An 11523-nucleotide genomic window follows, 5' to 3' on the forward strand; every position below is an offset into this window, starting at 1 on the left:
CCTCCAGAGGCCACCCCCCTCGCCCCAAACTAAAGAAACTCTAATACTCCAGAAACACAAGTATTGCCTTGGAGAAGTCAGTGTTAAAACATACGATCTTAAAAATTGCTACGTGAGATGCTAGGAATTGCCTTCATGATCCCCTACATAATTTTTGAATGAACATTTCAGAATGACAAGACAGGCTGAGAGTGTCAACTACAGCCTGAAAAAAAAAGTGCTTAAGTAAGTAGAATGGTAAGTCCTCTTCACCATATAGAGAAGACTTATTTCCAGCCAAGGTAGATAATGAAATATCACTCAGTTGGGGTGTCTGCAATAGTGAATGTTGGTTTTTTTTTCCCCCACAAGTAGATAGTCAGACTCTAAAGTTCATGGTTATTATCTGCTAATATATCTGGTTTCTTGATGCTAAAGAGTTGTCAGTTGTGGTGAATCTAATCTTGAAATAGAATAAAGCAGAAATAAGTCAGACTCAAAGACAGACTGAGATGACTTTTTCAGACTACTGATTTCAGATGGAAGATAAGTAAGAAGAGATGTCAAAAATATGCACAATGTTGAATGGTGTAAAGAGGAGAGCTGAGACATGCGTTTTTACTGCTTCATATAATACTAAAATGAGGCAAATTTAAGTGAGACTGAAGTGGAAAATGGGACAGTGGGAGAAAAGAAAATAAGGGTTTTTTTTTTTTGTAACAATGATCACACTGCAGTTTCACAGAATCACAGAATGGTTTGGGTCGTAAGGGACTTCAAAGATCATCTGGTTCCAATCCATCTCTATGGGCAAGGGCACCTTCCACTAGACCAGGTCAGTTAAAGCCACATCCAACCTGTCTCTGAACACTTCCAGCGATGAGGCAGCCACAACTTCACTGGGCAACCTGTTCCAGTGCTTCTCCACACTCACAGTAGAGAATTGCTTCCTAATATCTAATCTAATCCTACCTTCTGCCAGTTTAAAGCCATTCCGCCTTGTCTTATATCTACACGCCCTTGTAAAAAGACCTTCTCCAGCTCTCTTGCAGGTCCCTCTTAGGTACTGGAAGGTTGCTATAAGGTCTCCCTGGAGCCTTCTCTTCTTTGGGCTGAAAAACTCCAACACTCTCAGCCTGTTTTCATAGAAGAGATGCTGCAGCCCTCAGTGCATCTTCACTGCCCTCCTTGGGACTTGCTCTCTCCCATCCACATTTTGTGCTGAGGGCTTCAGACCCAGATGCAGCACTCCAGGTGAGGTCTCATGAGGGCACAGTAGGGGGGAGAATTGCCTCTCTCAAGGTGATTGTCTCAATTTCCTGACACAGGATAAAATAAGGGCTAGGAATCTAGGAAGATTCCAGAGAGTACAAGTACAGATTCATAGATTATGACAGCTTATGATGAATGTGGGGACTTAAATGTTTTCTGTTTATTCGTTGTCCTCTGCATGTAGAGCCCTGGGCAGTGAACAGGAAGGGCAGTCAGTACAGCACCTTGGAGCCCTTTTCTAGGACTCCTGTCTTAAAAAAAAGTATAACAAAGAAGCCTACAAATTGACTGTATGTTTTGCATGCACTGCTAAGCTCTTACAGGCAAACACTTGTCAATTTGCTTTGTAAGGTAAAAAATGATACTTAACAGAAGAAAGAAAATGGAAAAATAATAAGCAGTAGCTTTTTATCATCAATGGTTGCATTGAAGGCAGAACCTGAGCAAAACTTATTCGTTATAAGTTTCTATCTTCTAAAATTATTTTGTTTCTGAACACACACAACACTGTAGTGGGTAACAAAGTAAAATTAATGACTGCAGAGATACAGTTATCTTAGTTTAAGGGTTCCACCGTGTTAACAATACACTGCAGCAAGCACCAAGCTTGTTTTATGTGTGTGATTCAAAATTAATATAACTAGACTTTTCATATAGGGAAAGAACCATATGCCACTTTATTCAGCAGGAGTTTTCATGTTGCCTTTGTGCGTAAATATTTTAGAATTTTTGTATTGCAAATTTCTCTTCAGTTTTGTTCCTCTTCATCCTACTTCATGTCTCAGTATTGCAAAACTATCAAGCATATGGCATCCTAAAGACTTTAAGACCCTCTTCACTTTAAATATTTTAATGGATACATTGATTTACACCATGTGTTTGAATAGTCTGATGAGCACTTCCCGCCTGTCAATGAACACCCAGGAACGCTAATCCATTAACCTAAAAAAGAATGAATGAAGACTGTTGGAAGGCAATTATTGGAGAGATTATTTAAGAGTACCTCAAGAATGCCAAACCTCTGAAATGTTCCCTTTTGATGTCACAGCTCCTGTAATTCCAGCATCTGTGCTGTATATGTAGAAAATTCACTGAAGCAACAAAAGCAGTCGGGCAACCTGAGTGCTTAGCATCTCATTAAAAAGTTGTAGCTCAATTGTGCCTTCTAATATGGACTGGGAAATGTCAGTGTTCTTTCTACATAGTATTTTAATGACTGCAGCAAAAGCAAAGTTCTATATTTAGTGGAGAAGCTTGCTGTTTTTAATCAAGGCAGGTACTGTGGTGGAAATGTCCTGCTGAGTTGTGGGCTATCCAGATCATAAAGCAAATTCAACACTATTGATAGTGGAGACTTTTCAAGCTTATGCATGGTTAGTATGCACACTTTAAGGAATTTTATTCTTAGAAATAAATACATCATTTATATAGATTATCTAGATTTATTAGGCTTTTGTGTTTATTTGGAGGCTGCAACATTACTATTCAATATAGTTTTGTATCCAAAGCTCTTATTCCGAAAACTTTTGTATGGCTTTAAGGGGCCCTTGCTTAACTCTTTGCAAGCTTTCAGCATAGCTGTTTGTTTGCAGTTGCAGTAAATGCAGGCGGATCAATGCTTCAGTCCCCTTTGCTGAGAAAGGACAATGAAGATGCACAGAGAATCTCTTGCACACTTCCACGTGTATCTGCATGCTGCCGGGCCTCACCAAGTTCTACATATCTTTCATTTTCTTTACTCACCTGTTATGCTTTATTTATTCCTGTACTCTGTAAGCATTATTCTTCCAACAGTTTAAATAATCAAAGCAAATGCAACAGATCTCATAATCTCTCAGGAAGGCTTATGAGACTGCTAAGAACATAGCAGTGCAGAATGTGGTTCAGTTCACTTCCTTCCACTTCCTCTTTTGAGCTGTGCTTGTCAAAGCTAGCCATCCTTTAAGCACATCTAGTGGTTCTCTTTTTCCAGACAAAGAAGAAAAATTCTAGATATAGGACATTCAAATAAGACATAAAATTAAAAATTAAGTTTTGCTTAAAAAAAGATATGAAGGACTTTGCAGGGCTAAAAAAATCTACTAATTAAACTCTAAATTTTGAATAAGTGAGCATGTTCAATGCACTGATGCAGTTTTTATTACGCTTTTTTAACAAAAGGCTCCCATTTTAGTTGGAATATAAAAGAGACAAAAGAATGGAAGAAAATAGATTCGAGGATTTGAGGATGGCTAATTCTCCTCTATCTGTAAGATGGATACAATGTTCATAACTGGCTTTCACTTCTACTGGTTGCCAAGGTACAGGGCAAAGAGGTTACACGTGGATGCTGTGATTAGGACAGGATTAACCTTGTCAGAGGGGGAATTTGAAGGAATCTAACTATTCATGACTGATTGCAATTGAAAAGGATCATTTCAGGTCAGAAGTGTCTGCACCTCTTTTCTTCTTGTTACTCCACAAGTAACAAAGGGGACAGCAGATGGATTCAAAGAAGTTTGCCTCGCACCACACCACAGCTTAAGTCTTGCTTGTACACAAACGTGACCAATTCAGCCCTTTCCAAGCATGACTATGTGAGGCCATGAATATGCAATAATTTAGTTGGAGGCCCTCAAGAGCTTACTAAAGAACATTTGTAATTTCCGACTTGTGTGCCGGTTATTTCTACATCATATTGAAAAATGTAACATTAAAGTTACATAACTTGCTCAGCATCCAGTATTGTTATTAGGACCATGTGCCACACAGCCGCACACACACGACTGGGGACTGCACACACAGCAGTGCAGCTGCAGGGCCACATCCGTGCCCTGACCCCGTGTGACTTCAAAATATCAGCAGAAATCTTTTCTTGGAATAGAAGTCTCAGCATGGCAGAATCACGTCAATTAAATGTTAAGTCTGGGCTAGGTAGGTTATTCTTAATGTAATTCCTCCACGTGTGGTGGCTTTCTTCCAAAACAAGGTATTTATTTACGCACATCTGTATAGAAGTCGTTATTTCTGATAAACCAGTCCAGCTCATGGTAATTACTTTGAAATAAGAGAGTCCACTACCAAAATTTCTTAGATAGCTAAACCAAAATCTGTTTGAATTCCTCTAACCTATCACAAATAGGTACAGGTTTTTGTGTGCTTTTCACAGTCTTCTTGGCAAATAGAAAATATGACATCACAGTAACTGATGAAAAGTAATAGTGTTTCCATGTCTTGGAAATGATGTTTTTAAGGTGGGTGTGTATGTGGACAGAAAATACCACTGGTTTAACTTACAGAACTAAATAACAAAATTAAGGCTACAAAGAGATGTTTGCCTAAGCACACAAGCCTGCGTGGATGGATGGCAGTTCAGAATCAGAGGAATGAAAAATTTCAGGAAGTACCCAGGAACTTGGTCTTACATCACAGTCTTAAGATGACATATTAGCATGATCCAGGACATAACAAAGTAGGATTATAGGCATCTGTGCTTACAAAAACTTCTAGTAAAGGTGCTGATAGAGAAAGAGCAAAGCTTGGTACAGGTTACTTAAGCTCCTGGCAAGCTCATTCTCCCTGTTGTAAACTCCATTCATATCTCACTGATGCCTTACACTGGGCAAGAAATTTAAACCATAAAAGAAATGTCAGTCCCGACATTCCAAACTTTCTAGAAAATAACTGAAATTAAGAATGGTTTTGTTCCATTTAAATCATTCCCTAGAAGCCATATCTTTGTGTCCCAAATGTGACCCTCTCCTAAGCTGTATGGGGGTTGCTTTGCATATTTCTGTTTGTTGGGTTTGGTTTTCTTTTCCCCTGGTTAAAGCCATGAATGCACTTTAGCCAGGTTCTGTGCCAGCTCCATCCTCATCCTGCATATTAGAGCAGAACCTGTCTATTTGCAGGGAGGCAAGGGGGACAAGGAGGGACAAGGGCAGGGAGGCAACTGGAGTTATACAATACAGATCACTTCAGAATTCACTGCCATGCTCCCACCATATGTTAAATGTTTTAAGAGTGACTGATTTTACCTGTAAACTTTCAGGATGGGAAATATGCACTGCACAGATAATATATATACTGTATTAAAGTAGGAAGAAGACCTTTTTGTTTGTTTGTTTTGGATGTTGTACTCTTTGTCTAGGCCTCTGAAAACTTCAAATTCTTCAGAAAAAAACCAAGTGTACAGTGTGCACTCCAGGTGTGTAAGCTGCACTCAGCATCAACTGATGTTGACATACTACAGTCTAAATCAGAAGGCTTTCTAATAAAAAAGGATTCCTACTACAGCAACCACAAGTATATCAATGGTGCTGTTGCTATCTGTACACACTAAGCCAGACAAAGGATTTCTGCCATGCAAAACATCATCTCCACTGAAAAAAAGATCTGCCGTATTTTATCCTAGTGAAGAGAGGAACTCTTCCACAATGTAATGTATCTAAACAACTAAAATGCTACATCTGCTCTCCTTTAACTCCTTTATGTTCTTCCCTTTGAACTAATCTCACACTCTTGCAGACAAATACGTACCAAATGAGGTTGCATTTAGGATTTTGCCTTGCTTACACAGTTGGTACTTCTATTTCCCTGAGCGAGGTTATCAGGGGAGCTCCATCTGCGATGCTTCGATTTAACAAATGAAAGAGGGCTGTTAGGAAGTGAAGCCTCTTACAAGACTCTCCAGATAAATGCACTAGAAAAGTGCCTGCTCAGTAGCGCTCTCTGTTCTTTTAAGGTCTCTTGTCCGATACTGCTCGAATTTGCCCTTTAAGAAACAGCATTTGAGAGATCATTGCAAGACTGCTCTGAATTTTTAGATTCTAGTTCCCTCCGGCTGGGCACTTCAGAATTTGAGTTTTATTATATGAGGCTATCCCGTGAAGTAAAAGAGTAATTAAAACAATCACGTGGCAGCCTTTATTTTAAATGTAAGGCAGCACAACTTAAGTTCTCTTAGAAGTCAGTTCCATCGAAGAGGTCTCCGCGCTGAGGTGTCACCTCCCATTCTCCTTCCCAGGGCGGGACAGCAGCGAGCATCCTGCGCGCAGGAGCTGGAGGGCTCCAGTAAAAGCTCTGGGCTCCTTAGCTTTCTTGCCCAACGAAACCCACTTCCCTGCAAGCCCCGGTGCCGATCTGAAATAACCTCTTTGAACTTCGCCGCTGAACATAGCATTGCTCCGCTCCGGTTGCGCGGGTGCCACCGGGATGCTCGGCGGGCTCTCCGCGACCGGCGGGAGCAGCGCCGGGCCGGGCTCGCCTGGCTGCAGCGCTCCCGGCACGGCCACCGGGCCCTTCCGACCGCCCGGGGCCGCCGCCAGGGCAGCGCGCCCGCCCCGGGGCTCACCGGGGAGCTCGGCGGGGCCGGCATGCCGCTGTCCGGGAGCCGCGGCAGGTGCCGGCGGCGGCAGCGCCTCCCCGGGACGCCCGCCTGCCGGGGAACCGCGGCCCTCGCCCCGCCGCTCACCTGCCCGCCCGCTGCTCCCGCTGCTCCCGCTCGCACGGTGCTGCTGCTCTTGCTGCTGCTGCTGCTGGTGCTGTCGCCGGTGCTGCTGCTGCTGCCGCCGCCCCCCGGCAGCGCCCGCCGCCGCCGCCGCGCCCCTCAGCGCGCCCCGCGCAGCACCATGTCGGGGCCGGGGCCGGGGCCGGGGCCGGGGCGGGCGGAGCGCGGCGCTGCCGCAGTGCCGCGCCGTGCCCGTGCCGTGCCGTGCCCGCCGAGCGCTACGCCGCGATCCCGCCGCTCCGCCGCCGGCTCCGGCGGGGAAAGTAGGTCAGGGCGGCACTGAGCATGCTCGGGGCCGGGCCGGGGGGCGGCCCCGCGGCCCGCGGGGGGCGGCAGGGCCGGGCACCTTAGGGCCGGAGCGGAGCCGGGGCCGGGATCGGGATCGGGGCCGGGCGGCGGCGGGAGGAGCGGCGGCGGGGCCGCTGCGGGAAAGGCGGGGAGGGGCCGGGAGGTGCGAGTCCCTGGTGCCCACGGCAAGCCTGCGGTCTGGCGGGATGCGCGCTCCGGTCATCGCCGCCCTTCTCAAGAGAAGCTGGCGAGAGCAAGTGCTGCAGGAAAGGGGTGACACCCCAGCCTGCCTAGGTCATCTCGAGAACCAAAATGCCACGCTTTAGAGAAATGGGGCACGTGGGTTCCCCGAAAGGCTTTATTCCTAATGGGGTTACGGCACCCAACTTCAGTTTAAGCTCAGTTTGAGGAGGTCCCAGCCTGTCGGAAGCTGACACTGTGTAGGTATCTAAGTGCTTTGTCACTATAGGTTAAAGCTGCCTTTTAGCTTGATCAAAACTGCTTTGTGGTTGGTGCTACCTGTTCAGGCTGTGCAGATGCCAAAAAATGGATTAAGACATATGTGGGCAGCCACAGGCAAGAGTCTGGCAGGGACCCAGTGTGTGCTGGTGCTGCCCTGCACCACTCTCCCATGCTTCCTCCCTGACCTTTTGGTGTCAGAAGAGGAGGATGCAGGGTGACCTTCAGCTGAGTGGCAAGGCCAGTGGGATAAACCATGGATGTCTATGTTTCCAGATGTTTGTAGTTTTATTATACCAGGCTTGGGCCTTGGTCTTCATAGCCTCTTCTGATTGCTTCCAGGGAGTAGTAACTCTGCTCATGGGAGAAGTGATGAGAGAGCACTTGCTGAAACAGGCAGGAAAACGTGGGTTAGGACTGCATGTCATCACAGGGGAAGGTATACGAGAGGCACATTGTGGTGCACATCAAAGCAAGTCTCCAGTCTGCCCAAGGGAAAACTGAAGAGGAATTCCAGAGAGGCAGACCCACTCCCAGAAGCTGGGCTGGTTATGAGGGCCTGGGTGTCTGGTCCCACCACCTTGCATGTAAGAAGTGCAGGAGTGGCTACAGCAGTTGGACACCAATGTATCCAGTGCTTGGGAGCAGTGCAGGCACTGGTGAGAAGAGGCTTCTGACAGCCATGTATTATGTTCAGTGTTTCTAGTTTGGAGAAATTGGAAGACAGTGGGGAAGATGCATCTGATGTTGTCAGACTTGGGCACAGCCAGGTGCCAAACTGAGGAAATAGGTCAAGGAGCGTACTTCTTACTCATCCACTCTTCCAGCAAAACATTTTCTTGATGGGAGGAGCTGTTTAGGTCGTAGGTTCTTGTTTGTTACTGACTTGTGATGTGTGCTAGCTTGGCTCCACTTACTGTGTACTAGTTTTTCCTTCTAACCATCTTGAAATACTGGTTTTGAACACAATCGAGTGGCATTTGTTTATCAGTTAATGATGGAGCAGTTACATAGCTGAGGCCCCCCCGGTCTTACAAACTCCTTTAAGCCAGGTAGCACTCTGCCACTCTCTGACTGCCTATCAGATCTGTATGTGAGATGATGCCGAATTTTTGTATTTGGAAAAGTCACGTATCTTTCCTTCTGAAAGGGCCTACCCTTTTGGTCTCCTCAGCTTTTGGTGAACATGAGCTTGTGTTGCTGAAGACAACCACCACATTATTGTCTCCATGTCTGTTCCTGGGAGATCAATATCTCCTATGTTTGCTGTGGCCCAGTCTTGTCCTCCCATTCACTGTAGCTGTTCTGGGGGGTAACTCAGCTGAGAGATGTAGCCATTTCTTTGGGGACTGCAGTAGGTAGGAAGCAAGCAGTTAAAGCAGTGGTTATCCTGCACAACTTTCTTCATGTCAATGTTTCCTTGATGTTTCCTTTTCCTCCCCCTTCTCCCAAACTGCCTGTTCTAACACCCATGGCACAGAGCTTCTAGCTGACCATAAAATCCTGAAGCCTGGCAAGAAACTACCTTCCAGCAGATCAGGCTGCCTTGCCTAGAGCTTGAAATAGCTGACCCTGGACCTTGCTTCCAGCATTAGATATCCCCACTGGATATATAATTTGTGCCTTAAACACTGCACGTTCGGCAAACTTTCTGAACTGTCTGCACCCTGGTGGCTAATCCTGAAATCTTTGGTGCATAGGAGAAAACAGCTAAGGTGTCTGGGAGAAGAAGTGCTGACTTCAAATTCCTGCTTTATCCAGTCTGGGGCAACATCTGAAATCCCAGCCTGTTATGTGAGTGTGTGGACTTTGTGAGGCCTTTCTCCAGCCTGTTTTCCAATAGTGTTGCACCAGCTGCATGCAGAGCACTGGTGCACTGATTTGAGCAGAGACTAAAACACAGGTCTTCTGGATGTGCAGTCTAGCTCTACTTAAGCTATAAAACCCTCCCTCATTTACCTGAGATTAAATTGTTATTTACAGATGAAAATGCATAAATGATAAAATTAGCAATGTTGTTGTTTTCTTTGATAATGGCTGCTGTAGATAAACCCTGAGATTCTAAACTTAGTGGTACAGGTGAGCAGGTTCTAGTCCTAAAACCATAGCATCTTTTAATAAGATACATTTTTTTATCTTAGAGCAAACAGAAATTTGGTATTGCTAATCATCTTATCTGAACAGCGTAATCAGGGAGGCCTTGTAATCACACTGTTAGAAGTCTAAGATAAGATTAAATTGTACATTTTGTGTAATTACGGTCCCTCCATCCACTAGATGGAGCAGGATATGGGAATGGCTGAGACAAGCTTGTGTGCCGCACAATGTAAGGTAACAGCAGAGAAACAAAAGAAAAAAAGTTTTTAAATAGTATTGAGCAAATTAGCTGTATTAATATGCCAGTCAATACAGGTACATGAGGGGATATTCCATTTAGAAATTAGCTTGCAATATTTCTCATGAAGTAGAAAGGAAATTTTGATTACAAGGAATATCTTGTTTCAATATGGTGATGTTACGCCTTTCTTTGTTTTTTAAAATTTCTAGACCCGAGTATAATTAGATCTTGCATGAATACTAATGAGAAAATACTAACTTTCTTTATTAGGATACATATCTTTAGTGTGCTGCACTAACTCAATTAAATTGTTTTCTGAAATACAAGCTGTATTTTAGTTTTAGTTGTATCTGTTACCTGAGTTGTTACCTTAGTCACTGTAATCGTATTATTCCCATCTCAAAAACTGCAAGTCCAGCCTAGACCAGCACTGCTTTTGTTGAGTAGCATCCTGTTTTTTGGGAAAGATGTGGACACCTGAAAGACTTGCATCTGATCTTGGTTGGGGTGGAGGTGGAGAAATCGTATAGTTCTGGGAACTCCTGGCCTGCCCCAGAGATGCCAGACTTGTGTGGGAGGAAGTGTCACAGAAGGGGATGAGCATTCCTACCTTGAAGCAGACAGCTGGGTTCTAGTTCAAAGTACTTTATTTATTAATTTATTTTAGCCAGCATACATTCTTGCAGCAAGGAAACACTTCTTTTGGTACCTTGCTTTGTATTAGTCCTTTCAGAAATATCTTACTCTGAATTGTGTCCCAGGGCATTGTGGCTTATGTTTTGTTCTTGTTTCTCCTCCCTATCTTTTGAAATAACTAAAAAAAAAAAAAATAATTAAAAAAAAAAATTAGACATGAAGCTCATGATGGCTTTTATTTGTACCTCATAATATCATGTAGTGCTAATTATGTCACTTCTGCATTTCCAGGTTTGTTACTTTCCAGTTTTCTTGGTGCTTCCTTTTTTATCACCTTGGGTGAAAAGGAATGACCAATTAAATTTTATTCCTCCTTATCTTTTAAGACATGGGGCTACAAAAGTGACTTGTTTTTATACCTTTACTGTGACTCCTCTCTTTGCTCCTCCCAGAAGAGGAAAAATTCTCAGCTTGTTTGAGGATGACTTTCTCTGCAGTGATCCATTTTTGTCACTCATTTCTAGGGGAAATTCCTTCCTGAACTGTGTCCTAGACACAGTCCATAAATGAAAGAAAACCACTAATTATGTTGTCACTGTAAGATTATCTTATTTGACTGCATATATGATTCTTCTTGAAATAGCAGCCTATCTTTTGTGGTTTAGTTTCCTTTTTGAGGCTCTCCTGGTTTTGCAGTATATTCTCTTGTTGGAAAGGTCTCTGCCATGTCCTACATGTGAGTGGACAGTTTCTACATGCAGTTGTAGTTGTGTTGAAAGTACGTTGTTCCAGCTCTTCAGTGATGTGTGCTGCAGAAAGTCTAGCTGTTGATGAGCTGAGGCGAGGGCAGATATGTCTGCATAAATTACTGGCAGCTGAGCACAGGGTGAAATCCACACCTCTTGTGATCTGAAGGGAAAATTCCACAATGAAGTTACAGAAAACTGGGTTCAAAGGGTTTGGCACCATTGTTTAAAAGCTGCCAAGCTCTTTAGGACATGAAGGAATAAAAGGGCAGGTGTCCCCATCCCACACACCAGCACAAAACTTTCCATGTGTAAGC

The sequence above is a fragment of the Empidonax traillii genome, unplaced genomic scaffold (assembly GCF_003031625.1).
Source record: "Empidonax traillii isolate 1590-97213 ecotype Southwest subspecies unplaced genomic scaffold, ASM303162v1 scaffold661:size936278, whole genome shotgun sequence".
Taxonomy (NCBI): domain Eukaryota; kingdom Metazoa; phylum Chordata; class Aves; order Passeriformes; family Tyrannidae; genus Empidonax; species Empidonax traillii.